The 25,940-nt window shown below is 36.6% G+C and overlaps 1 long non-coding RNA gene across 1 annotated transcript in view; it reads left to right on the plus strand.

The window, feature by feature from the left end:
• The window catches only part of LOC129136857 (uncharacterized), a 175,335-nt gene that overhangs the window by 135,535 nt on the left and 13,860 nt on the right, over positions 1 to 25,940 (plus strand). Inside the window, exon 3 of the long non-coding RNA XR_008538871.2 lies at positions 8,201 to 8,253. This is a non-coding gene — a long non-coding RNA (uncharacterized LOC129136857). The remainder of the gene's footprint in view (positions 1 to 8,200; positions 8,254 to 25,940) is intronic.

Raw genomic sequence — 25,940 nt, forward strand, 5'->3', positions numbered from 1 at the left:
AAACTTCCATAGCAGGCATACTTTTTGACTAACTTTATCACGGTACTCTTTAACGGAAAATACAACAGCTTGTTGAAGAGAATTTAGATTACTACTTTTCAAGCTTAGATATGTAGAGACCTCTTCTAAAAGGAAAACCATATCATTAAAGTTTGATATATAACCTTGTTTATTAATGTTACTTAAAATATGCAAACATAAAACTAGGCATAACTTCTTAATGCCTATGATCTTGTTATAAATCAAGTATAATACAAAATAATGAAATTTCAATTAACAACATTAAAGTGTGATGTTATTTTGCTAAAACGCCATTGCAAACTTGTAATATGAAAATATGCTGATTGCCGGCCAGGCATGGTGGCTCAAGTTCCAGCACTTTGAGAGGCCGAGGCAGGTGGATCACCTGAGGTCAGGAGTTTGAGACCAGCCTGGCCAACATGGCAAAAGCCCGTCTCTACTAAAAATACAAAATTAGCCAGACATGGTGGCGGGCATCTGTATTCCCAGATACTCGGGAGGCTGAGGCAGGAGAATCACTTGAATCCAGGAGGCAGAGGCTGCAGTGAGCCAAGATCACGCCATTGCACTCCGGCCTGGGCAACAGAGAGAGACTCTGTCTCAAAAAAAAAAAGAAAGAAAAAAAGGAAAGAAAGAAAGAAAATATGCTGATATGCTAATTGCCACAATACAGACTTTTTGTTTTAAGTTTGACCTATAATGCCTACCATGCCCTATGTGATAATCCAATTCTTCCACCATTTTTCTCTTTTTAAACTATTTTGATTTTATAGTACAGTTGATTATCATCAAAATAAAAACTCAAAGCTACAATATTGTTATAGAGTTCTCCCAGACCTGAAAGAATACACCTTCAAGCATCCGAGGACCCCAGATGGAGAAACACTGCTTTAGATATGGAATATCTGATGACAATGAAGGAAACTTTAGAAGCAGCATCCTGAGCAAATGTCTTGGGCAGAATGGAGTCCAAATAGCAACATTCTTGTTAATTCACTGTTAGAAATGCAGTGACAGGGACAGAGTTCAGCAAACACATACAAGTAAGTAAGTAAAAGCAAACCAGTCTTTAAAGAAGACAAGGAGACCTCTATTCATGGATTTAAGATAATTTGATGAAACAGTTTTCTAAATACTAACTTTTCCTATTTACCAGAAAACTTGCTCAGTCTATTTTGCGTTTTTTTATTTTAAAATTAGAGATACAAATTTCATAACAGAGAATCTTATAGTTGCCTTCTTTTATACCTGTGAACAATTTCCTTTCTAAATTGTGAAAAGCTTGTTGCAAAGCATCTGTCCTTAGTTCAACCCACCTAACATCATGTTCTGTAACATGCATGATTCTCTGCCAGTGTGTTACATAGTCACCAGCTCGCCTGCTGGCAGCTGCACCAGTTTACTTACAAAACTCAGAGTGATTTGGGCTTGAATGTGACCTACAAATTACCAAGGATGTCTATGCTCACTGTTTTACATTTTCAGAGAATCGCTAGCCGAATCCTGCTACCTGTATTGCCCCGTATTCATGTAAATGGATTTTTATTTATTGACAGCCTTTCATTTTATTTGCTTTTCACCTGGAAAATTTTTATTGGATGCTTTCAGTAACAATCTCTAATTCAGGTGTACAAGTCCTCAAGGAATTTGCATCTTTTCTGCTTTAAAAGTTTTTAATTTTTTTCCTCCCTTGAAGTTTTATACAGTATTTTTCTAATATTAATTCCACAAGGAAGAAGCTCTGTTAGGGATCCACAATTGCATCCATAAAAGATGTAATTTTTTTTCTCATTTGGAGTTGCAATTTAAGAGCATAATCATATTGGTTTTTATTCCAACAAGTTTAGTCACTGTTATCTAGAAGGCATTATGAAAATGTGAGTGAACTACCATGGAACATGTATTTAAGATATCTGGGTGAACTTGGTGAAACTGTGCTCTTACAATTGTTCCTACAGTATGTTACCTTTTTGGTATATATCATTTCTAATTCTTTTTTTTTTTTTTTTTGAGACAGTCTCACTCTGTTGTCCAAGCTGGAGTGCAGCAGTGCGATCTCAGCTCACTGCAACCTCTGCCTCCCGGGTTCAGACAATTCTCATGCCTCAGCCTCCCAAGTAGCTGGGTTTACAGGTGTGCACCACCACACCTGGCTAATTTTTATATTTTTAGTAGAGATGGGGTTTCACCATGTTGGCCAGGCTGGTCTCAAACTCCTGGCCTCAAGTGATCCACCCGCCTCCACCTCCCAAAGTGCTGGGATTACTGGCGTGAGCCACTGCACCCATTCTTGTCATTTCTAATTCTAACCTCCCAGAAATATTTTTATATAATAAGATTCTCCCAGAAATATTTTTATAAACATTTTTAAGAAAAGAAAGTAGGCTTGGAGAGATACATTTGTTCAACTTATGATATTTCATAAGTTGCTGAGCCAGAACTCAAATGAAAGCCAGATTTTAAGTGTTCCCACTACACCTCATTGTCTCAGACTGTTCAGACTGCTACAACAAAATACCTTAGACTGGATAATTTATAAATAACAAAATTACTGTTCACAGTTCTGGAGACTGAGAAGTCCAAGATGCACCCGCAGATGCAACATGTAGTAAGTGCTCGGTCTCTGCTTAATAGATGGCATCTTGTTGCTGTGTTTTCACATAGTGGAAGCGGGAAGGCAACTCCCTTCAACCTCTTTTATTAGGACACTAATCCCATTCACAAGTGGGGAGTCCTCGTGACTTAATCGCTTCCCAAAAGGCCCCACCTTTTAATATTATCATATTGGGTATTAGGTTCCAAACTATGAATTTGTGAGAGATATCAACATTCAGACCATAGCACTAATGGATTATGAGCAGTTAGCCCAGTGGATTCCGATGTTCTGAACAAACACGCAAAGACTCAAATAGAAGAGCATCTTCCTCCTAGGCTCTGAGGTACACATCTGAAGCTGGACCAGAAGCGTGATTAAGAGTCAGCTTGTTTAGTGGCAAAGCTAACCCTGAGCAGATAATGCATTGCACCTGGCCTATGGCTATGCAGAGCCTCCTTTGTCTATGTTAAGAGTCTGGGTTATGGCCAGGCATGGTGGCTCACCCCTGTAAGCCCAGCACTTTGGGAGGCTGAGGTGGGCGGATCACGAGGTCAAGAGATCGAGACCATCCTGGCCAAGATGGTGAAACCCCGTCTCTACTAAAAAATACAAAAATTAGCTGGGCATGGTGGTACACACCTGTAGTCCCAGCTACTCAGGAGGCTGAGGCAGGAGAATCTCTTGAACCTGGGAGGCGGAGGTTGCAGTGAGCCGAGATCGCACCAAAGCACTACAGCCTGGTGACAGAGCAAGACTTCATCTCAAAAAAAAAAAAAAAAAAAAAAAAGAGTCTTGGTTACAACTATTGTATAAACCAGGGATCAGCATGCTAAGGCCCGTAGACCAAATCTGGCTCACCACCTGCTTCTATAAATAATATTTTATTGGAACACCGTCCTGCTCATGTTTTTAAAGCATATTGTCTATGGCAACTTCCACACTACAGAAAATCAGAGTTGAGTAGTTATGACAAAGATCATATGGCTCACAAAGCCCAAAATACTGTCTTTTACAAAAAATGTTTGCTGCCCATTGGTATAGACTAATACATTTTAAAATCAGTTTAACATGATTAGCTAAGAAAATACAATTCAATTTTGCATGGTTTTTCTTAAAACTCTGAGAAGCAGCATTATAGGACAAATCCATACATATTTACGTGGCACTGGGCTTCCATAAGAATAGGGACAGTTGAAATTCCATAGGTATTTGAGCACATTGATGCTTCATAACCTTTGGAATATAAAGTTCTGCTGTCTTTGCACTGTAACATTGTAGGAATTCCTCCTTATTTCTGATTGACTAAAACAAAAATGAAACATAAGCTTGAGCATGCAAACAGCATTACAATAGATCATAGTGCATTTCTGTAGTATCCTGTGTCTTAGTCAGTCCGGGCTGCTATAACAAGGCACACAGACTGGGTAGCTTATAGACAACAACCATTCATTGTTCACAGTTCTGGAGGCTGGAAGTCAAAGATCAGGGTGCCAGCATGGTGGGTTTCTGTTGAGGGTCCTCTTCCAGGTTGAGGGCTGCTGGTTTCTCATGGTATCTTCACATGGCAGAAAGAGGTCAAGAGAGCTCTCTGGGGTCGCTTTTATAAGGGCACTAACAACCTCATTCATGAGGGCTCCACCCTCATGACACAATCACCTCTCAAAGCCCACCTCCTAATCCCATCCCATTGGGGGTTAGGATTTCAACATATGAATTGTGGAAGGATGCAGGCATTCAGTTCATAATATCTTGTGGCCTCCATCTTTTTCCACTTGTCAGGAAATGCTTCTCAGAATGTATTACTCTCCCATCATTGAAATGGACTGTTGCACACATGGATTAGTATAACATGGAACAGTATAACAGGGAACATGCATACATCTCTCTGATGCCTTAGGAGCCCCTCTTATAAGGAATGCACATTAAATTTAGCATCAGGACCAATTTTCTTACTAGCTATATCACTTCTCAAGGGAAAGGAGCAGACAGAAGCCATAGAGGTTCCCTCACTTTGCTCTCTCCTCCACTAGCCCGCCACATACCCTACCTATAGCTATCAAAGGTTTTGGAAAGAGGCAGATCAAGTGAATTGTATGATGCCAGGGTATCAGGCAGGCTTTGGTGGTGGGGTAGGTGCATGGAAGGCATGTTTTGCAGTAACTCTAAGGATTATGGAGTGTGCTTATCTTTAAATCTTCTTTGGGGCAAGTCTTTTTCTTCTTATCATAACCATATTTTTCCGATACCAGAATCAAGGTGCACTGTGTGGGAAAGGAGGCTTTGTGATTGTGAATTTATATGATTTGCTCGTGTAAAAAGGGATAAACATCAAGAATGGCCTCACATTCCAACAATGAAAGTTGATGTGCTGCTTGCCTTATGACAGTAAAGAAACCCATATCCCATCAGCATTTTTACTTAGTAGGTTTTATTATTGCTCCAAAGCATAATGAGGAGACTGAATAAACCGGCCTTCACTGTGCTCTACCAACGTGGTTTTGGACTTCGATAAGCTTTCCCCATGAGAGTGTGAAAGATTACTTGCAACATTAAAATTTTTCTTCCATGCCGCAAAGATATACAGCTAATTAGTGAAACAGCCTTCTGTAATTCATCTTTTCCATCTTTTTGCACCTTTAAAGGGGGCGTAAGTAAGATTATCAAAATTTCCTTAGATGCAATAAGGAGACTGCACAACATCAGGATGTACCTGGTTAAACCTGACTTACTAGTTGGGTATTCCATTATTTTAACATCTTTCGTGCAATTTTAAAAATTGAAATACTATCTGAAACTTGCTGAAAATGAGAAGCAACTCTTCTATAACATTGTGGATACTCTTCTCTAGTGGTTAACACCATGCTTACTCTTTGGTGACACTCCTTCTGGCCCCAAGTGTTCTCTGCCCAACACTGAAGAAAATGAAACCCAGTGCTTTTTGTTAAACTGAGTGGCAAGTTCCAGCTATTGGTCAGCACCGTTGCCCTGCGTTTCTCCAAGGGAGTGCTTTAGCCCTAGGCAATCCCTGGCCCAGCTTTGACTCTGGTCCTCATAAGAGGAGGTGGTCGCCTAGAGAGACATGGCGTATGCCCACTGTATAACACAAGACTCAAACAGCATGGTCCTTCAGTCTCACTTGCACCTATCCTAACCTTGTTAACATACCCCATCTATTTCCTCTTGCTTCTTGCTATATGTTTTAAGAAGTGTAATTTGAATGTCTTAATTTGGTTTTCAAGCCTTTTCAGTGCATGGCCTCTGGGGTCATTCACCCACTAGAGTACTGGAAGACTATCATTGCATCAAGGTAATTTCCAACATAATGATAGTGCTCTTCCTTACAGCTGATTACATCAGCCATATTTGCTTTTATTTCAAAATGCTAAGGAATGTTTACTCAGTTGATCTGACTTATCCATTAAATAGCAGATTCACTTAAAAATTAAGTACTAGAAATATAAATACCAAAAAATGCCAAAAAAGTTAAAGATAACAAATACCAAATACCACCTAAAATGAACAAATGTTAATAATTTTTCATCTTTGCAGATTTTTAAATTTTATTTCTTGTCTTATCAAAAAACAATGTCCTGAGAAAGAGTGTTAAGGAGATCAATGATTTTGAGTGTTTGCATTAATTCTCTCAACAAATATTCACTGAGTTACTAAAATATAAGGAATATCCTGATCTAAGCGGTGCAATTAGTCATTCATTCTGAGCAAATTACACCCCAGTACATTTCTAATAACTGAAATCACACATAATACGTTCTCTGACAACAGAAAAATAAAGCTAAAACTCACAAGAAGTTAAATACGAGATCCTCAGATATTTGGAAATTAAGAAGTAGACTTCAACTGGATATTCAGGCTTTCTTTTCAGTAAATTGCCTAATCATATTGTTGACCTGGTTTTAAAAATTGAGTTTATTATCAATGTGCATGAGATCTTTATATATGCAGGATACTAATTATTTGCTTTATACATATTTCGAAAACCATTTATCTCTTTTTCTGGCTTTTAACTTTTTTCTTTTGTGATTCAGAAGGTTCTAACTTTTATATAGTCAATTTTGCCATTTTTTCACCTGATTTCTGGGGTTTTTTAAATATCTTATTTAATAAATCTTTCTCTTCCTTGAGGTCATAAAATTATTCCTCTATAATTTAATATTTAATATTTTTTCACAATTAGGTCATGAAATATCTAGGCTCATAATGTAAGGTATGAATTAGGAATGAGCTTTTATATTTTTTATATGGAAAACCAATTGTCTCAGCACCTTTGAATTGTAAATTTCTACATTTATTTCTCTCTGTTTGTGAATTCTCCATCCTTTCCACTGATTCATTTGTCGATCTCTACACTAATACTATACCCTCTTAATTCTATGGCTTTATAATAAGACCTGATAACTAGTGGCATAAGTCTGGTTCTGCATCAGAATTGACCTTGCACTCTTGGGCATCCATTCACTTATTTCACAAATATTTATTGAGCAGCTAGTGTATGTCATGCACTTCTTTTCATGTGCTTGGAGGTAAATCAGTGAATAAAAGAGTTACTAATCCCTGTGCTCATAACGTCTTATATATTTACCTGTGAATATAGGAATTATTCTGTCAACTTTCACAAAAATCCTATTAGGATTGTGACAGAAATTACATTTAATTAAAACACTAATTTGAGAAGAATCACTATCTTTATGCTGTTGAAACTTTTCACCTGAATGTCGAATCTCTTTATTTATTCAGCTATTTTTTTGTGCCCTTCGATTACATTTTGTGATTTTCTCCGTAAAATTTCTTACATCTTATTAAATTATCTCTGGGTACTCAGTAGTTTAGTTATTGAGAATGGTCTGTTTTTTTTAATAACGTTTTATAATTGGTTATTGCTGCTCTACAGAAACGTTTACTTTGTGTATGATGACTGTATCTAGCAATTTTTAAAATTCTAACTAATTTTAATCATTTTTTTCTGAAGATTTCCTTAAATTTTCTATGAGGATAGCAATACAATATGCAAATATAGACGATTTTTGTCTCTTCCTTTCCAATCTTTACACCTTTTATTTACTTTTCTTTCCTTTTCTTTTGGCATTGACTGGATCTCTAAAACAATGATAAAAGTCGTGCACATAGTGGGACAATATTGCCAAATTCCTGACTTTAATGGGACCACTCCTCAACTTTATAATTAAGATGTTTGGTCTATGTTTTGGAAAATACCATTTCACATAAAGGAGGTTTCTTTCTTTTCCTACTTTGCCAATAATTTCATATTTCATAAATATTAAATTATATCATGTTCTTTATATATGTATAGACATCATTATGATCTAATACATTTATGTATAAATTACATTGCTAGATTTTCTTAGGTTGAACCAATTTTACATTTTTGAAATGAATTCTACTTGATCATCATGAATGGCCATTTGTTGCATTTGGTTTGTTTATACTTTATATGAATTTTTATATTGGTTATAACTTATTTAGAAACATTGAATGTTTATCTGTAAGCAAAATAGGTATATAGTTTTTAACACTATACAATCCTTTGTCTGGTTTGATATCTAGGTTATAACCATCTCATAAAATGCTGCTCTTTTTCTGTTCATTCAGATTTTAAGGTAAAGAATATTTTTATCTAAAATATTGGTTCTTTTCTTCTATAAAGTTTTCTGGTCCAGGTGCCTTTTAGAGGAGAGTATTCTTTTTAACCACAGATTAATTTCTTTTTAAAAATCGCTGTTGGTTTGTACAGTTTTTCTACACTTTTAGTCAATTTTTTTGTAGAATATTTTCCATCTCAGCTAAGTGTTCAACTTTAGTGGTATGAAGCAACTTACAATATTCTCTTATAATTTTTAAAATCCCTACTCACTGTAGTTATGGACCATCTCTTTGTTCCTAGAATAATTTGTTTATTTATGCCTGTCTTTTCTTTTCTCTTTTTTTCTTTTTGTCTCAATTAATTTGGCCAATGGTTTGTTTTTATTTTGCAGATCTTCCAAACAAAACATATTTTCTTTTGATAGCATCTATGCTTTTATTTTCTATTTAATCAATTTCTCCACATATCCTTATTATTTGTTTCCTTTTTTGAGGGAGTTACTCTTTTCTGTATTCTTGAGCTGAATTTTTACTTGTTTTTTTAGCCAATAATAATAATCACTAACATTTATGAAGTGTTCACAATGTATACTGTGCCAGAAATTTTTACTTGCTTTTTTTTCCAACTTTTATTTTAGAATTAGAAGGTACACATACAGGTTTGCTACAAAGGTATATGGCATGGTGCTGAGGTTGGAAGTATGAATTAATCTGCCACCCAGATGGTGAACATGCCTGCTTATTTTTAGTGTCATGTTTTTTAGTTAAGATTATACATTTTCCTCTAAGTACCAATTTAGCTGTATCCCACAAATTTTGAAACATAGTAATTTTTATTGTCACTTAGTTCTATATATTTTCTTATTTAAACTGTAATTTTCTCTTTAGCCATAAATTATTTAATAATTTGTTTTTAGTTTTTAAACACACGGGTTTTAATTTTACAGTATTTTATTATTTTCCATTTTAATTCTTTGTGGTCAGGAAAAATAAGCTTTATGATAATTTTAAAAAATTTATTGATACTTCCTTTGTGATCTAGTGCTTAGTCAACTTTGCTAAATGTTATATGTATGTTTGCAAAAAAAAAGTAAATTATCTAATAACCTCAAGTTGTTTTTTGATTACACTGTTAATTATGGGGTTCAAATCTCATTTATGTTTCTAATTTGTTTTTTTTAAATATTTTATTTTATTTTATTTTTATTATACTTTAAGTTTTAGGGTACATGTGCACATTGTGCAGGTTACTTACATATGTATACATGTGCCATGCTGGTGCGCTGCACCCACTAACTCGTCATCTAGCATTAGGTATATCTCCCAATGCTATCCCTCCCCCCTCCCCCCTCCCCACCACAGTCCCCAGAGTGTGATATTCCCCTTCCTGTGTCCATGTGATCTCATTGTTCAATTCCCACCTATGAGTCAGAATATGCGGTGTTTGGTTTTTTGTTCTTGCGATAGTTTACTGAGAATGATGGTTTCCAGTTTCATCCATGTCCCTACAAAGGACATGAACTCATCATTTTTTATGGCTGCATAGTATTCCATGGTGTATATGTGCCACATTTTCTTAATCCAGTCTATCATTGTTGGACATTTGGGTTGGTTCCAAGTCTTTGCTATTGTGAATAATGCCGCAATAAACATACGTGTGCATGTGTCTTTATAGCAGCATGATTTATAGTCATTTGGGTATATACCCAGTAATGGGATGGCTGGGTCAAATGGTATTTCTAGCTCTAGATCCCTGAGGAATCGCCACACTGACTTCCACAATGGTTGAACTAGTTTACAGTCCCACCAACAGTGTAAAAGTGTTCCTATTTCTCCACATCCTCTCCAGCACCTGTTGTTTCCTGACTTTTTAATGATCGCCATTCTAACTGGTGTGAGATGATATCTCATAGTGGTTTTGATTTGCATTTCTCTGATGGCCAGTGACGATGAGCATTTTTTCATGTGTTTTTTGGCTGCATAAATGTCTTCTTTTGAGAAGTGTCTGTTCATGTCCTTCACCCACTTTTTGATGGGGTTGTTTGTTTTTTTCTTGTAAATTTGTTTGAGTTCATTGTAGATTCTGGATATTAGCCCTTTGTCAGATGAGTAGGTTGCGAAAATTTTCTCCCATGTTGTAGGTTGCCTGTTCACTCTGATGGTAGTTTCTTTTGCTGTGCAGAAGCTCTTTAGTTTAATTAGATCCCATTTGTCAATTTTGGCTTTTGTTGCCATTGCTTTTGGTGTTTTGGACATGAAGTCCTTGCCCACGCCTATGTCCTGAATGGTAATGCCTAGGTTTTCTTCTAGGGTTTTTATGGTTTTAGGTCTAACGTTTAAATCTTTAATCCATCTTGAATTGATTTTTGTATAAGGTGTAAGGAAGGGATCCAGTTTCAGCTTTCTACATATGGCTAGCCAGTTTTCCCAGCACCATTTATTAAATAGGGAATCCTTTCCCCATTGCTTGTTTTTCTCAGGTTTGTCAAAGATCAGATAGTTGTAGGTAAGTGGCGTTATTTCTGAGGGCTCTGTTCTGTTCCATTGATCTATATCTCTGTTTTGGTACCAGTACCATGCTGTTTTGGTTACTGTAGCCTTGTAGTATAGTTTGAAGTCAGGTAGTGTGATGCCTCCAGCTTTGTTCTTTTGGCTTAGGATTGACTTGGCGATGCGGGCTCTTTTTTGGTTCCATATGAACTTTAAAGTAGTTTTTTCCAATTCTGTGAAGAAAGTCATTGGTAGCTTGATGGGGATGTTTCTAATTTGTTATCCATACATAACGTAATTTGATCCATACATAATTTATAGATATTATAGATTTATGTACTTATGGATTTGTTTGTTTTCCTTATGTTTTTCAGTTTTTGCTCTTTATGTTTTCCTAGGTTCACAGAAGTTTATAATTGTTACATCAGCAAGTTTTTCATTCTATCTTTGTTTATTATTATATCACTATTAATGCTTCCTATCTTAAACTGTGTTTTATCTGATAGTAATATTGCTACAGAAGCTTTCTCTTTGAATTTTTATTTATTTTTAGCCTTTTGATATTTTGTTGTTATTTTAGATGTGTCTCTTATATGCGGCATGCATCTGGATTGCAATTTTATATTAATTCTGTACATTCTCTATAAATGATTATATTTGTTGTATTTACCTTTCTTTGTGCTTTTTATGTAACTGAACTTTTAATTCTTTCTAAAAAACTTTTACTTTTAGAATAGTTTTAGACTTGCAGAAATATTACAAAGAAAACACAAAGAGTTCACATATCCCTCCACACCCAGCTTCCCCTATGATTAACATCTGACATTAGTATGGGTTATTTGTCACAACTAATGAGCCAATATTGGTACATTTTATTAACTAAAGTCCATACTTTATTCAGATTGCCTCAGTTTTTACCTAATGTCTTTTTGTTGTTGCCATAGGATCCCATTGAGGATACTGTAGTACATTTAGTCCTTCTGTGTTCTTAGGTTCCTCTTGGCTGTGACAATTTCTCAGACTTTCCTTGTTTTTGATGATCTTGACAGTTTTGAGGATTATTAGTCAGGTAGTTTGTAAAGTGTCCCTCAACTTGGATTTGTCTGATGTTTTTTGCACAGGTAGTCTGGGGTTATATGTTTTGAGGGAGGAATTCAACACAGGTAAAGTGCCATTTTTGTCACATCATATCAAGGTACATACTATCAATACGATTTAGCACTGTGAATATTGACCTTGATTACTATGGAGGATTGGTTTCTCCATGGTGATCAAAGGATACCAAAATCCATGGATGCTTAGTCCCTGATATAAAATGGCATAGTATTTGCAAATAATCTATGCACATCCTCCTGTATACTTTAAATAATCTCTAGATTATCCATAATACCTAATACAATGGCTACACATCAATTCATTTATGTGAACTGAATGGAGAACTTGATGTGTGGCAAATTCAGGTTTTGGTTTGGGGAACTCTGTGGAATTGCTTTTTCTGAATATTTTAAATCTGCAGTTCGTTCAATCCATGGATACAAAGGGCCAACTGTATGCCATTTCACATGTAGTGTAGCTTAACTTATTCCCAATTCCTCTCTCCTACCTGATATGACACTGCTGTCTTTCTTTCACCTAATCGTATGTATTATCCCTCAACACATTATTACTATTATTACTTTAAACAAACAGTTATCTTTTAGATCAATTAGAATGAAGATTTTATTTTATCTTTATTTTTTCCTTCTGCTATACTATAGTCTTCATTGCTTGATGTAGATCTGAATTTCTGATATATGTCCTTTTCCCTGAAGAACTTCTTTTAACATTTCTTACAGGGCAGATCTGCTGCTGATGAACTCCCCATTTTTTGTTGACCTGTGAAAATTTGTATTTCTCTTTTATTTCTGAAGGGTTATATTTCTGGTTATAGAATCGTAGGTTGGTGACAGCTTTTTTTTCAGTTTTTTTATGGCTTTAAGTACAGTTATATGCTGGTTACTCCACAATTTGTATCTCCATCCTGGCCTCTTTTCTGAATTCCAGATTTGTTTATCAAACTACCATCTTGGGTATCTCCTCTGGAATGCTTAATAGGTATCTCAAATTGAAAACTGAGGCCAGACACAGCCGCTCATGCCTGTAATCCCAGCACTTTGGGAGGCCAAGGAAGATTGCTTGAGGCCAGGAGTTGGAGACCACGCTGGGCAATAAAAAGACCTCATATCTACCAAGAAGTTTAAAAGTTAGCCAAGCATGGTGGCTTTTGTCTATGGTCATAGCTAATTAAGAGGCTGAAGTGGAAGAATCCCTTGAGCCTAGGAGTTCAAAGTTACAGTGAGCTGTGTCGGCCTGGGTGACAGAGCTAGATCCTGTCTCAAAAATATAAGTAAATTAATAAATGAAATAGAAAACTGTGCTCCTGATATTCCTCCACAAGCCTGAGTCTCCCACATGCTTTCCAACTCAGTAAATACCTACGCTAATTTTCTAGATACACAGGTAAAAGATGTAAATTACTCTTGCCTCTTTTTATTTCACATCTCACTTTAAACTCATCAACAATTCCTGTCATCTCTATCTTGAATGAATATCAAAATCCAAAATATTCTCATGACTTCCACTGCTACCAACCTGGTATGAGCTGTCATTGTTTTTTACTTGGATTGTGGCAACGGACTTCTAGCTGATCTCCCTGCTTCTACCCTTAACCCCCTTTCATCTATTCCCAACACAATGATCCTGATAAAACAGAAGCCATGTCACGTCACTGTTCTGCTGAAACCCTCCAATGGCTTACCATCTCTCCCAGAGTAAAAGCCAAAGTTCTTACAATGGCACACAAGGCTTTACACTATCTGGCCCTCATCTCAATCTCTCCTTCCTCCTACCATTTCAGTCATGTTGTTTTCCTTGCTATTTCTCAAAATCTTTCAGACAAGCTCCTGCCTTACGGCATTTGCACTGGCTGTTTCCTATAACTGGATCATTCTTTCCTCAAGGGATTTACATGGCTTATTCTTTCCCTTTCTTAATTCAAACATCATGTTATTAAGAGCATTCCTGACCATCCTATTTAAAATCTTAATCATAGACACACTGAAAACTCTATCCCTGTTTTGTGCCTTTCTTTTGTCATTAGGACTTGCCACCACCAAACATCTATATATCCTCCTTCTTTATCTGTTTTTTTTTTCTTTTTTTTTTTGACAGAATCTCACTCTGTCATCCAGGCTGGAGTGCAGTGGTGCAATCACGGCTTACCACAGCCTCTACCTCCCAGGCTCAAGCAATCCTCCCACCTCATTCCCCGAGTAGCTAGGACTACCGGTGCACACCACCATGCGCAGCTAATTTTTTAATTTTTGTGTAGAGGCAGGGTCTCAAACTCTTGGGCTCAAGCAGTCCTCCTGTCTCAGCCTCCCAAAGTGCTGTGATTACAAGCGTGAGCCACCAATTTATCTTGTTTATCTTGCTTATTGGCTGTTTGTCTCTCACAAGAATGAAATCTCTCTGAAGGCAAAGGATGTTTACTCTTTTTCACATTTTTTTATTCCCACTGTCTAAAACAATGCCTAACATATAATAAACATATATTATTTATAATATTTATTTATTATAATTAATGAGTTAATAAATGAATAGCTATATTTTTCATTTTCAGGATTTATAGTTAGTTCTTTTGCATGTCTATCTTTTTATTCATATTTGCTCATTTTTGTTCATAATTTATTCTTTTACAATTGGTGTTATTCTTTTCTTCTCTGTTCTGAAAATATTAACCCTCTTTGTTATTAGGTCATTTTAGGATTATTCTATCACTTTCATTTCATTGGGTGTAAATTTATCTACCAAATGTTGAACATGTTGAATTTCAAGAGTGTGTGTATGTGTGTGAATATTTTCCTTGTGTGTTTTGGAATGCAGTTTTCAGCCTGGTTTTAAGTAAAGTTCTCTGTCTGTCTGTCTCTCTCTCTCTTTTTCTCTCTCTTCCAAAGAAATACAAATGGTTATAAATGAAAACAAAACAAACATTTAAAAAGAAGAATCAAATAGAAATCTTAAAAAAGAAAAATGTAGTCTTCTCTATTACTGATTCAATGTTGGAGCTGAATAGGCAGAAAAAATTCTAGGTTGTACACTTTGAAGGCATGGTTAGGAAAAATAGAAGCAAGAACTGAAGAAATCACCAAATAATAAGATATGCAGAGCCAAGGAGATGAAGAATATGAAAGAGGAGTTAAAGGATGAGGAGAGTAGATTTAAAGCTCCAGTATATGTTGAACCAGCCTTGCCTCCAAGGAATAAAGCCTACTTGATCATGGTGTATTAACTTTTTGATGTGCTGCTACATTCAGTTAGCTAGCATCTTATTGAGGATTTTGTGTCTATGTTCATGAGGGATATTGGCCTGAAGCTTTATTTTTTCATTGTGTCTTGCCAGATTTTGGTACCAGGCTGATGCTGACTTCATAGAATGAGCTAGGGAAGAGCCTCTCCTCCTTGATTTTTCGGGATAGTTTCAGTAGGATTAGTACCACTTCTTCTTTGTACATCTGGTAGAATTTGGCTGTGAATCTACCTGGTCCAGGGCCTTCTTCGGTTGGTAGTTTTCTGTATTACTGATTCAATGTTGGAGCTTGTTACTGGTCAGTTCAAGTTTTCACTTTCTTCCTTGATCAATCCTGGGAGGTTGTGTGTTTCCAAATATTTATCCATTTCCTCTAGATTTTATAATTTGTGTGCCTAGAGTTGTTTATAATCGTTTCTGAGGATCGTTTGTATTTCTGTGGGATGGGTTGTAATGTCTTCTTAGTCATTTCTAATTGTATTTATTTGGCTCTTCTCTCTCTCTCTTTTGATTAATCTAGTTAGCAGTCTATCAATCCTGTTTGTTCTTTTGAATAGCCAACTCTTGGCTTCATTGATCTTTGGTGTGGATTTTTGCACCTCAACTTTATTCAGTTCTTCTAAAATTTTTATTTTTTTTTCTGCTGCTAGCTTTGGTATTGATTTATTCTTTTTTCTTATTCCTGTAAGTTCAAAATTAAACTGTTAATTTGAGATCTTTATAACTTCTTGATTGAGGCTGTTTAGCACTATAAACTTTCCTCTTACCACTGCTTTAGCTACATCCCAGAGATTGTGGTAAGTTGTGTCCCTATTTTAATTCGTTTCCAAGATTTTTAAATTCTGCCTTAATTTTATTGTTCATCCAAAAGTCATTCAGGATAAAGTTGCCTAATTTCTATATATTTGTGTCATTTTGAGAGCTCTTCTTGATACTCATTTCTAGTTTTATTGCACTGTGATTCAAGAGTATGCTTGGTATGATTTTGATTTTTTAAAAACTTATTGAGACTTGCTGTATGACCAAGCATGTGGGCAATCTTAGAATATGTTCCATGTGCAGATGAGAAAAATATATATTCTGTGATTACCTGGTGAAGTATTCTGTAGACAGAATTAAAAGTAAAATCATATGATCATCTCAATAGATGTGGAAAGAGGTTTTGGTAAAATCCAACATTCCTTCATGATAAAAGCCCTCAACAAACTAGGCATTGTAGGAACATAGCTCAAAATAAGTGCCATCTGTGACAAACTCACAGCCAACATCATACTGAACAGTTAAATGCTGGAACCATTCCCCTTGAGAATGGAACAAGACAAGGATACCCACTCTGCCCACTCCTATTCAACACAGCACTGGAAGTCCTAGCCAGAGCAATCAGGCAAGAGAAAGAAATAAAAGACATCCACATAGGAAAATTAGTCAACTATTTCTCTTTTCTGACAATATGATTCTATACCTAGAAAACTGTAAAGACACTGCCAAAAGGCTCCTAAAACTGATAAATGACTTCAGTAAAGTTTCAGGATACAAAATAAATGTACAAAAATCAGTAGCATTTCTACATAACAATAACATTCAAGCTGAGAGTTAAATCAAGAACACAATTCCATTTACAATCATCACACACACACAAAATAAAATACATAGGAATACAGCTAACCAAGGAGGTGAAAAATCTCTACAAAGAGAACTACAAAACACTGCTGAAGGAAATCATAGATCACAGAAACAAATGGAAAAGCATCCCCTGCTCACAGACTAGAAGAATCAATATTGTTAAAATGGCCACACTGTCCAAAGCAATATACAGATTCAATGTTATTCCTATGAAACTACCAACATCAGTTTTCACAGAATTAGAAAAACTATTTTAAAATTCATATGGAACCAAAAAAGAGCCCAAGTACCAAAAGCAATCTTCAGCAAAAAGAACAAAGCTGGAGGCATCACACTACCTGACTTCAAACTATACTATAAGGCTATAGTAGCCAAAAGAGCATAGTACTGATTTTTTAAAAATAGACATATACACCGATGGAACAGAACAGAGAACCCCAAATTAAAGCTGCACACCTACAACCATTTGGTCTTTGACAAAGCTGACAAAAACAAGCAATGGGAAAAGCACTCCCTATTTGATAGATGGTGCTGCATATGGCTAGTCATATGCAGAAGAATAAAACTAGATCCCTACTTTTCACCACATAAAAAAGTAACTCAAGAAGGATTAAAGATTTAAATGATAGATCTCAAACTATAAAAATCATAGAAGAAAACCTAGGAAATACCCTTCTCAATATTGGCATTGGAAAATAATTTTTGGTTATTCTTTCAAGAATGTTTGGCTTTCTTTCAAAAGCAACTGCGAAAACAAAAGCAAAATTTGACAAATGGGACCTAATTAAACTAAAGCGCTTTTGTACAACAAAAGAAACTATCAACAGAATAAACAGATAACTTATAGAACTGGAGAAAATATTTGCAAACTATGTATCTGAGAAAGGTCTAATGTCCAGAATCTATAAGGAACTTAAACAAATTATAAGCAAAAAATGAATATGTTCATTAAAAAATGGGCAAAGGACATGAACAGACACTTTCCAAAAGAAGACATACAAGTGGTCAGCAGCATTTGAAAAAAATGTTCAATGTCACTAATCATCAGAGAAATGGAAATCAAAACCACAATGAGATACCCTTTCATATCAGTCAGAATGGCTGGTAATAAAACCTCAAAAAATAACAGATGCTGATGATGCTGCAGAGAAAAGAGAATGCTTATACACTATTGGTGGAAATGTAAATTATTTCAGCCACTATGGAAAGCAGTTTGGAGATTTCTCAAAGAATGTAAAACAGAACTACCATTTGACCCAGCAATCCCATTACTGGGTATATATCCAAAGGAAAATACATCATTCTACCAAAAAGACACATGCACCTGCATGCTCATCACAGCACTATCCACAATAGCAAAGACGTAAAATCAACCGAGGTGCCATCAATGGTGGATTGGATGAAGAAGATGTGGTACCTATATACCATGGAATACTGTACAGCTATAGAAAAGAACAAGATCATGTCCTTTGCAGCAACATGAATGCAGCTGGAGGCCATAATCCTAAGTGAATTAACGCAGGAACAGAAAACCAAATACTACATGCTCTCACTTAAAAGTGAGCTAAACATTGACTATGTATGGACATAAAGATGGGAACAATAGATACTGTGGACTTCTAGAGTGGGGAGAGAGGGGGATGTGAGCTGAAAAACTACCTATTGGGTACTATGCTCACTGTCTTGATGACGGGATCCATACCCTAAACCACAGCATTCTGCAATATACCCATGTAACAAACCTGCACATGTACCCCCAAATGTAAAATAAAAGTTGAAATTATAAAAACAAAACAATAATAAATAAATAAATAAATAAACGCTTCAATGCAGTGTAATAAGAGTTCCAGGAGAAAAAAGTTTTAGAATTGGAAAAAACAATGAATCTTTTCACCGGAAGAGCGCCCTGTGGATTCAGAAGTAATCCCAATAACATGAAGTTTGAAACAGTGAAAAGAAATAAACTCTCTGAAAGAAATGCAGAGATAAAAGAATAACAAGATAATGAAAGCCAGAGAAATAGGAAACATCAATGATTGGTGCAGAGGGTAAGAAGACAATCCAGCCAAGAAGAGTTAAAGAGTTAAGGGTATAAGAAATAAAATGTCATAGAAGCCTAATGAGCACAAAGTTTTAAGATGAAGTGAACTAAGTGTCAAGTGCCACAGAGCACGAGAAGAGTCTTGGAACTGAGTAAAGACAATGACAAATGCCAAGAAGTAGATCATTTATTATTTTAGAGACAGTTGTTTACACAGAAGGATGATAACAAAGGACATAATGTATAATATGGAAGAGATGAGTAGAAAGAAATCTGAGAATTCCAATCACAGGCTAGTGAGATCCTAAGAGCATAATCATAACACAACTTCTGCTCTGTTCATGTGAAATAAAGTTGTTTCAATCTATTGATTTATTATGCTTATCAATATACATATGCAGTGTTTTCTGTAAATAACTATTGAATTCAATTGAGGCAGAAACAGGCTAATGCAATGGAAAGGACACTGGCCTGGGCATCTGATCCGAATTCTAGTTCTGATTTACCAGATAGTAAGACCTCAGGCAAGATTATATCTACTAAAGGAATGTTCATACTAACTTAGTGGTTCTCAATTATTGGCAGGGGCATCCTGGCATGCTGCCAAATTTCAAGTAATGTTAAATTTTAACTTTGGTGACAATTTACATTTCATATTTTCCAAGTGAATCTTTTACATGGCATGTAGTGCTGAATGGGTCACGTGAAAAATTGGAGACTGATGCACAACTTGTGGCCAGGGATGAGTAAATGCATTCCATGACATCAGGCCACCATCAGAGAAAGTCATGTTTCTAGGATTTGTGATAGTTTTCTCTCACAAGTATATAAGACATCTCAGGACAGTAAACATCTCTTCTCAATCAAAAACACAAGAACAAAGGGTGAGCTTCTGTGTGGGTCTCTGTATATACCCTATAAGATGCTGATATTCTGTAGCTGGGATTGCAGTTGTAATTATTGCTGACTTATTTAGTGGTATTTAACTACTTTAAATATAATAACCACAATCCTATATTTGAAAGTGTGCCATGAACAAAAAATATGCATAACTACTGAATTTAATCATCAATGAGATCCCCTCCAGTCATAATATTCTATATTTTAAGACAATGAGTTCTAGCGTTGATGTCCATTAAAAATCAGCCCTTTATTTCTAAGGCCTCATCTTCAAAAAGAACTTACCCTCGCTCATTTCAGAGCATTAAAAAAGCCAGTTCCTTGAATATATTCTGGCTGAAGGTCTATAAAACATTTTTCATTTGATTTAAAGAAGATTTTTTTTTCACTTTTTACTCTTGCCTTGTTTCTGTTCTTGAAGACATACTACACATGGCAGTAGCTATATTAGACTACTAATATTAATACCCTTTTTTAAAAAAAGATCGATTATTCAAAGAGATATTTCACTAAAGAAGATGTATGCATACTAGAATCACAAAGAAATACCACTACACACATATTAGAATGGCTAAAATATTTTTTAAGTAATCATACCAGTGTCAGCAATAATGTGGAGGAACTGGAACTCTCAAACGCTGCTAGTAAGAGTGTAAAATGCTGCAACCACTTTGGAAAACATGTAGGAATTTTCTTAAGAAGTTACACATGTGGCTGGGTGCAGTGGCTCACGCCTGTAATCCCAGAACTTTGGGAGGGCAAGGTGGGCAGATCACCTGAGGTTGGGAGTTCAAGACCATCCTGGCCAACATGGTGAAACCTCTTCTCTAGTAAAAATACAAAAAATAGCTGGGGGTGGTGGCAAACACCTGTAGTCCTAGCTACTCAGGCAGCTGAGGCAGGAGAATCGCTTGAACCCAGGAGGCAGAGGTTGCAGTGAGCCGAGATTGTGCCACCGCATTCCAGCCAGGTGGCAGAGTGAGACTCTGTCTCAAAAAAAAAAAAAAAGTTATACATGTACCATCACATGATCCAGCCATGTTATTCTAGAGCATTTACCGAAGATAAATAAAAACATATGTCCATAGAAAGGCTTGCACACAAATGGTCATAGCATCTTTATTTGTAATCATTAAAAACCAGAAAAAACTCAAAAGTTCATGAACCGATAGATGAATAAACAAATTGTGGAACATCCATATGATAAACTAATCCTCAACAATCAACAGGAATGAACTATTCATACACAACAACATCCCAAAATAATTACACTGAGCACAAGAAGCCAGATAAAAAGTGCAACAAGTATGATTCCATTTGTAGAAAATTGTAGAAAATGCAAATTAATGTAGAGTGACAGAAAGCAGGCCATTCATTGGGTGTATTGATGGGGGCAGAAAGGAACAGGAATGAGGATTTCAAAAGGCTCAAGGCAACTTTTGGAGGTGATGAATATGTTCACTATCTTGATGGTAGTGATGGTTTCACAAATGTATATATACACCCAAACTTATCAAATTATACACTTTATTTCGTGCCGTTTATTATGTGTCAATTATACCTCAATAAAGCACAAAGAAAAGAAAAAAGACAGAAGGAAGGAAGGAGGGAAGGAAGGAAGGAGGGAAGGAAGGAAGGAAAAAAGGAAAAAAGAAAGAGAATTGTCACCTCAAAAGGCTGTTAATGTTAAATGAATTAATACTAATAAAATATCTTAAACATTGCCTGACATCTAGTAAAGCCCTCAGTAAATATTAACTATCACTATTATTATTATTATTGTTATTATTATTATCAGCCAAATGGGGAACGTGATACTTCCTACCCCATTGGATCGGGGGCAGAACTGAATGAGCCAATACATGGTAAATACATTTGCTCCCATGCTACGCACCTCATGAGGGCTCAACAGATGTAAGAAGGGGCAGTCAGTGGGAATGGTGGGTTTGTTGCTATTGTCATTTGCTTGTTTATAAGATTTAAATAGTCCACATACTTGGATGAATATTAGTTCTTTTTAGTTTCCCACTAGCCCAGTGGAGTAGATACAGACAGAGAAAGATGTTGCAGCTAGTCTAGGGTAGGTGCACCACTAGCAATTTTCAATAGCAAGCTCTGCCTTCTCTTTACAATGAAAGAGGCAACATGTGCTCCTGTCGAAGTACCTATTTAAGACTTACTCTGTTTCTGGGTGCTGTAGGGCACAGAGGTGTAGATTCCAATCCTGGCCTTAACACAATTTAGCCTCTTTAAGGTGATGTGGCACACACTTCACTAGCAATATTTATTAATAATACTAAGAGTTTATCCCATGCCAGTCATGGTATTAAATACTTCATAAGCATTTCTTATTTAATCCTCTGAACAACTCTACGGCTAGATATAATCATCATCATCATCATTATTATAATAATTTTAAAATTATTATTACAAATAAAAAAGTTGTTGATCTCCAATCTACAATCTGAAGACCTACTAGCAGGTTGGCCCATTGGTTTCCAGGTTCTTCCCTGTAACAAGTGATTCATTTGAGCTTCCAACCAAGCACAGCTTTGGAAGAGAGTGATTTGAGTGAAAAGCTTTGGTGGTGAGATTATTACTTTGTGGAGCAAAGTCTCAGGGAGGTGGCAGAGCTCCCTCATGCAGGATGGTCAGAGCAAACAAGAGAAAACAGGCTGGGCTTCTGTAAGGAGAGGTCCTGCTCCAGGCCCTGGGGAAGAGCTGTCCAAGGTGCCCGTGTTGGTGGGTGGTGGCTCTGGGAAGACTGTGACATTCAAATGAGCTGAGAAATGTTGCAGGGCCCTCTCACACGTACCTGAGACTAGTTATATGATAAGGCTTCTGAGAGCAAAGGAAAAGGCACTTCAGCAAACTCCTTCAGATAATTTTTGTCCATGAAAGTGCGACCCTTGAAGGTGTCTGATTTGCCCTGCTTCCATTTCATTTCTAATCCCTCAGTGCCTTTAATCACATCCTTAGGTGGTTCTGATAATTATTAAATATTCATTTTGGTTTATAATTTCCTACTTATTATAAAATAAATTTTATTATAAGTGATAAATGTTTAGCATCTAATATAACGTAAGAGAAAAGTAATATGGTTCACCTCTCAAAGAGGATTATGACAAACATACATCCACCAACCCTTGACCAAAAGCTCTGTATAAGGCAGTGAAATAGAAAGTTTGGTTTTGAAACACATAATTGGGCAGGTTAAAATTGTTTAAAAGGCAAGAATTCTACTCAAGCTTAAGGCTTCTCTTCAGACAGGAAATTGCTCACCTTTGAGGGTAGCAAAAATATCTTTTTACCTACACATGTGAAGGCGCCATTTCCTCTACTACATGGCTTTCATGTATAAAATAGGGTGGGCCGGGCGGGGTGGCTCACACCTATAATCCCAGCACTTTGGGAGGCTGAGGCAGGCGGATCACAAGATCACGAGTTCAAGACCAGCCTGTTCAAGATGGTGAAACCCTGTCTCTCTAAAAATACAAAAATTAGCCAGGCACGGTGGCAGGTGCCTGTAATCCCAGCTACTCAGGAGGCTGAGGCAGGAGAATCGCTTGAACCCAAGCGGCAGAGGTTGCAGTGAGCCGAGATCACGCCACTGCATTCCAGCCTGAGTGACAGAGTAAGACTGTGTCTCAAAATAAATAAATTAATAAAATAAAACAAAATAAAATAGGGTGAATTCTATCTGCCCTACCTACTTCACAGTACACCCATCTCTGTTATATACCTGTTCACAGTAGCATTATGCAATATACACATACAATGGAATACCACTGAGTCTTAAAAAGGAAGAAAATTCTGACTCATGCTACAATATGGATGAACCTCGAGGACATCGTGCTGACTGAAGTAAGTCAGTGATGAAAAGACAAACACCATATGATTCCAATTATGTGAGGTATTTAGAATACTCAGCCTCACACAGTCAGAAAGTAGAAAGGTGGTTGCCAGGGGGAGAGGGTCTAGGAATGGGGAGTTATTTTTTAATGGGTACAGTTTTAATTTTGCAAGATAAAAAGAGTTATTGTGCAGCAAACCAACATGGCACATGTATACGTATGTAACAAACCTGCACATTGTGCACAGGTACCCCAGAACTTAAAGTATAATAATTGAAAAAAAGAGTTCTGGAGTTGGATGCTGGTGATCGCACAACAAGGTAAATGTACTTAATGCCACTGAACTGTACACCTAAAAATGACTAGGATGGTAAATTTTATGTTACGTATACTTTATCACAATTCAAAATTTTTTTCTTAATATTGATGCCAGGGCCAGACTAATTGAATCAGTCTATAAGGGTTAGGGCTGGAGGTTTGCTGTTTTGTAAAAGCTCCTTGGCATTTTCTGTTGCACAGACAGCGTCAAAGTTTGCTCTAGAACAACACATTCCCACTCTGGCCCTACTCCCTGGAAACACTCCTCTTCAGTACCAAAATATCATTTGCTAGTTTGAGTCAAAATAAGAATGAAAATCAATGACATCACCTCCTGCGAATATTCTCTTGAGTATATTCTTCTTGGAGAAGAGAAAAGAAGATTCTGTCCTGGGTTTGCCAACAAGAAAGAGTCCTCTGTGTTCTTATTCTATTCTGAAACAAACCTCACTCTGAATTCTCTGACCCAGGAAAAAAAAGCTGTGGTATCTGGAGAAAGCAAATGGATCCCAGGCTCCAATCAACGGAAGAATGCCTGGGGAATCAGAAGAACATTATGGTGTTGTATAAATTTCTGGTGAGGTTTCAGCCTGCAGCATTGTCCTGAATTCTATGTAAAACACCAAGGATGCTGGTGAATTGGAAGGTGACTTTGATAATCATGGGCCTGGGGCCTTACTGTGATGAAGTTAGAAAAAAAAGAGATAGGTTTACAGTCAGAGGAAGAGAGGAAATGAAGGAAGAAGAGGTTTATGGAGTGCACTAGAGGAGAGATTTGTTGCAAAGCATCTGAGAGGATGATGAAACACTCTAAAACAATTAAGTGTGCATTCTCTTCTGCAAAGAAAGGGCAAGGAACTTGGTTTAGGTCTGAGAAAGGCAAGGACTGATGGGAAGATTAGGATTCTTAAAGTCTTTTATTTTGCTGCCAATTGGGGGCGTGGAGAAAGGAGGTCTCATTCTCATTCTGGATATTTCTATTGCCGCATTGGTCAGCTGGTGCATTGTTTGAGGCAACACTGTCCAATAGAACTTTCTGATGATAAAAATGTTCAAGGGGTGCATTGGAACTATTTCTACTAGCTCAGTTGAGCTGACTGCTGCCTTTTCAGGAATTCTGTGAGCTGGTTTTAAGCACCATTATTATTGAACAATTAAATTGTTTAAACTTACTATTAAATATGGTACTAAAAGACAGATGTAGCAAATACTCAAAACTCATCCCTTCTTAATTATTTTACTACATTTTACTATTACATATGCACTGTGGTTTGCACTCTACAGTATGGTAGCCAGTAACCACATGTGATCATTGAGCGCTTGCAATTAGCGAGTGTGACTGCAGAACTGAATTTTCAATTCAATTAGATTAATTTACATGTAAATAGACACATGTGGCTAGTGGCCAGTGGCTACTGTAACAGACAGTGCAGGTTTGGGATTTTTGTAAAAAGCAAAAACGGTTATCAGAACTGATCACTAATCACTGTTATCAGATCTGACTGCTATTAGAAGAACATTTATGTATTTCAGTTACTAAATTAATCTTTCTCTTTCATGTCAATTATTTAGGTTTTTATTATCAGATCATTTGGATCTGATTTCAGGTTACTTGGGAGGACAGTGATGGAGAAAGTAGAAAGCGCTGGAGAGAGAGAATTGATTCTAAACTGAATTCTTAGTGCTTTGTGAGGTTGCATGCTAATGCCAGCAGAGAAGCTCTGAGCTTGATGTTGTGTGATCCCACGAGCTCAAACCAACAGACAAACTTGCTTGCCTGATCCAGAGCTGACTTTGGATCCTGGCGTGTCATTGGCAGGCATTTGTGGAGTTCATTCAGAGTTCAGGAACATCACTAGACTCCTCAGATGGAGAAGGGACCCCAGCCGGGATCCCTTGGTTCAGAAGCCACCACAATTTGCAAGGGAGTGGCCTCAGCTTTCCCAAGCTGTCAAAGGTCAGCCTGGTCAGCCAGCTGGGAGGTTTTGGAGAATTAGCACTTAAAGCTATTGCCTCTCAGATGTGCCCAACCTCATTTCTCTTCCCCATTCCCCCAGGTAGCTCCTTGCTTTAATTTCCCTGCAGGTTTCAGAAAGGATGCATTAAATTATAATCACTAGCTGTTTTGTG

This window comes from Pan troglodytes, chromosome 14 (genome assembly GCF_028858775.2).
Source record: "Pan troglodytes isolate AG18354 chromosome 14, NHGRI_mPanTro3-v2.0_pri, whole genome shotgun sequence".
NCBI lineage: Eukaryota > Metazoa > Chordata > Mammalia > Primates > Hominidae > Pan > Pan troglodytes.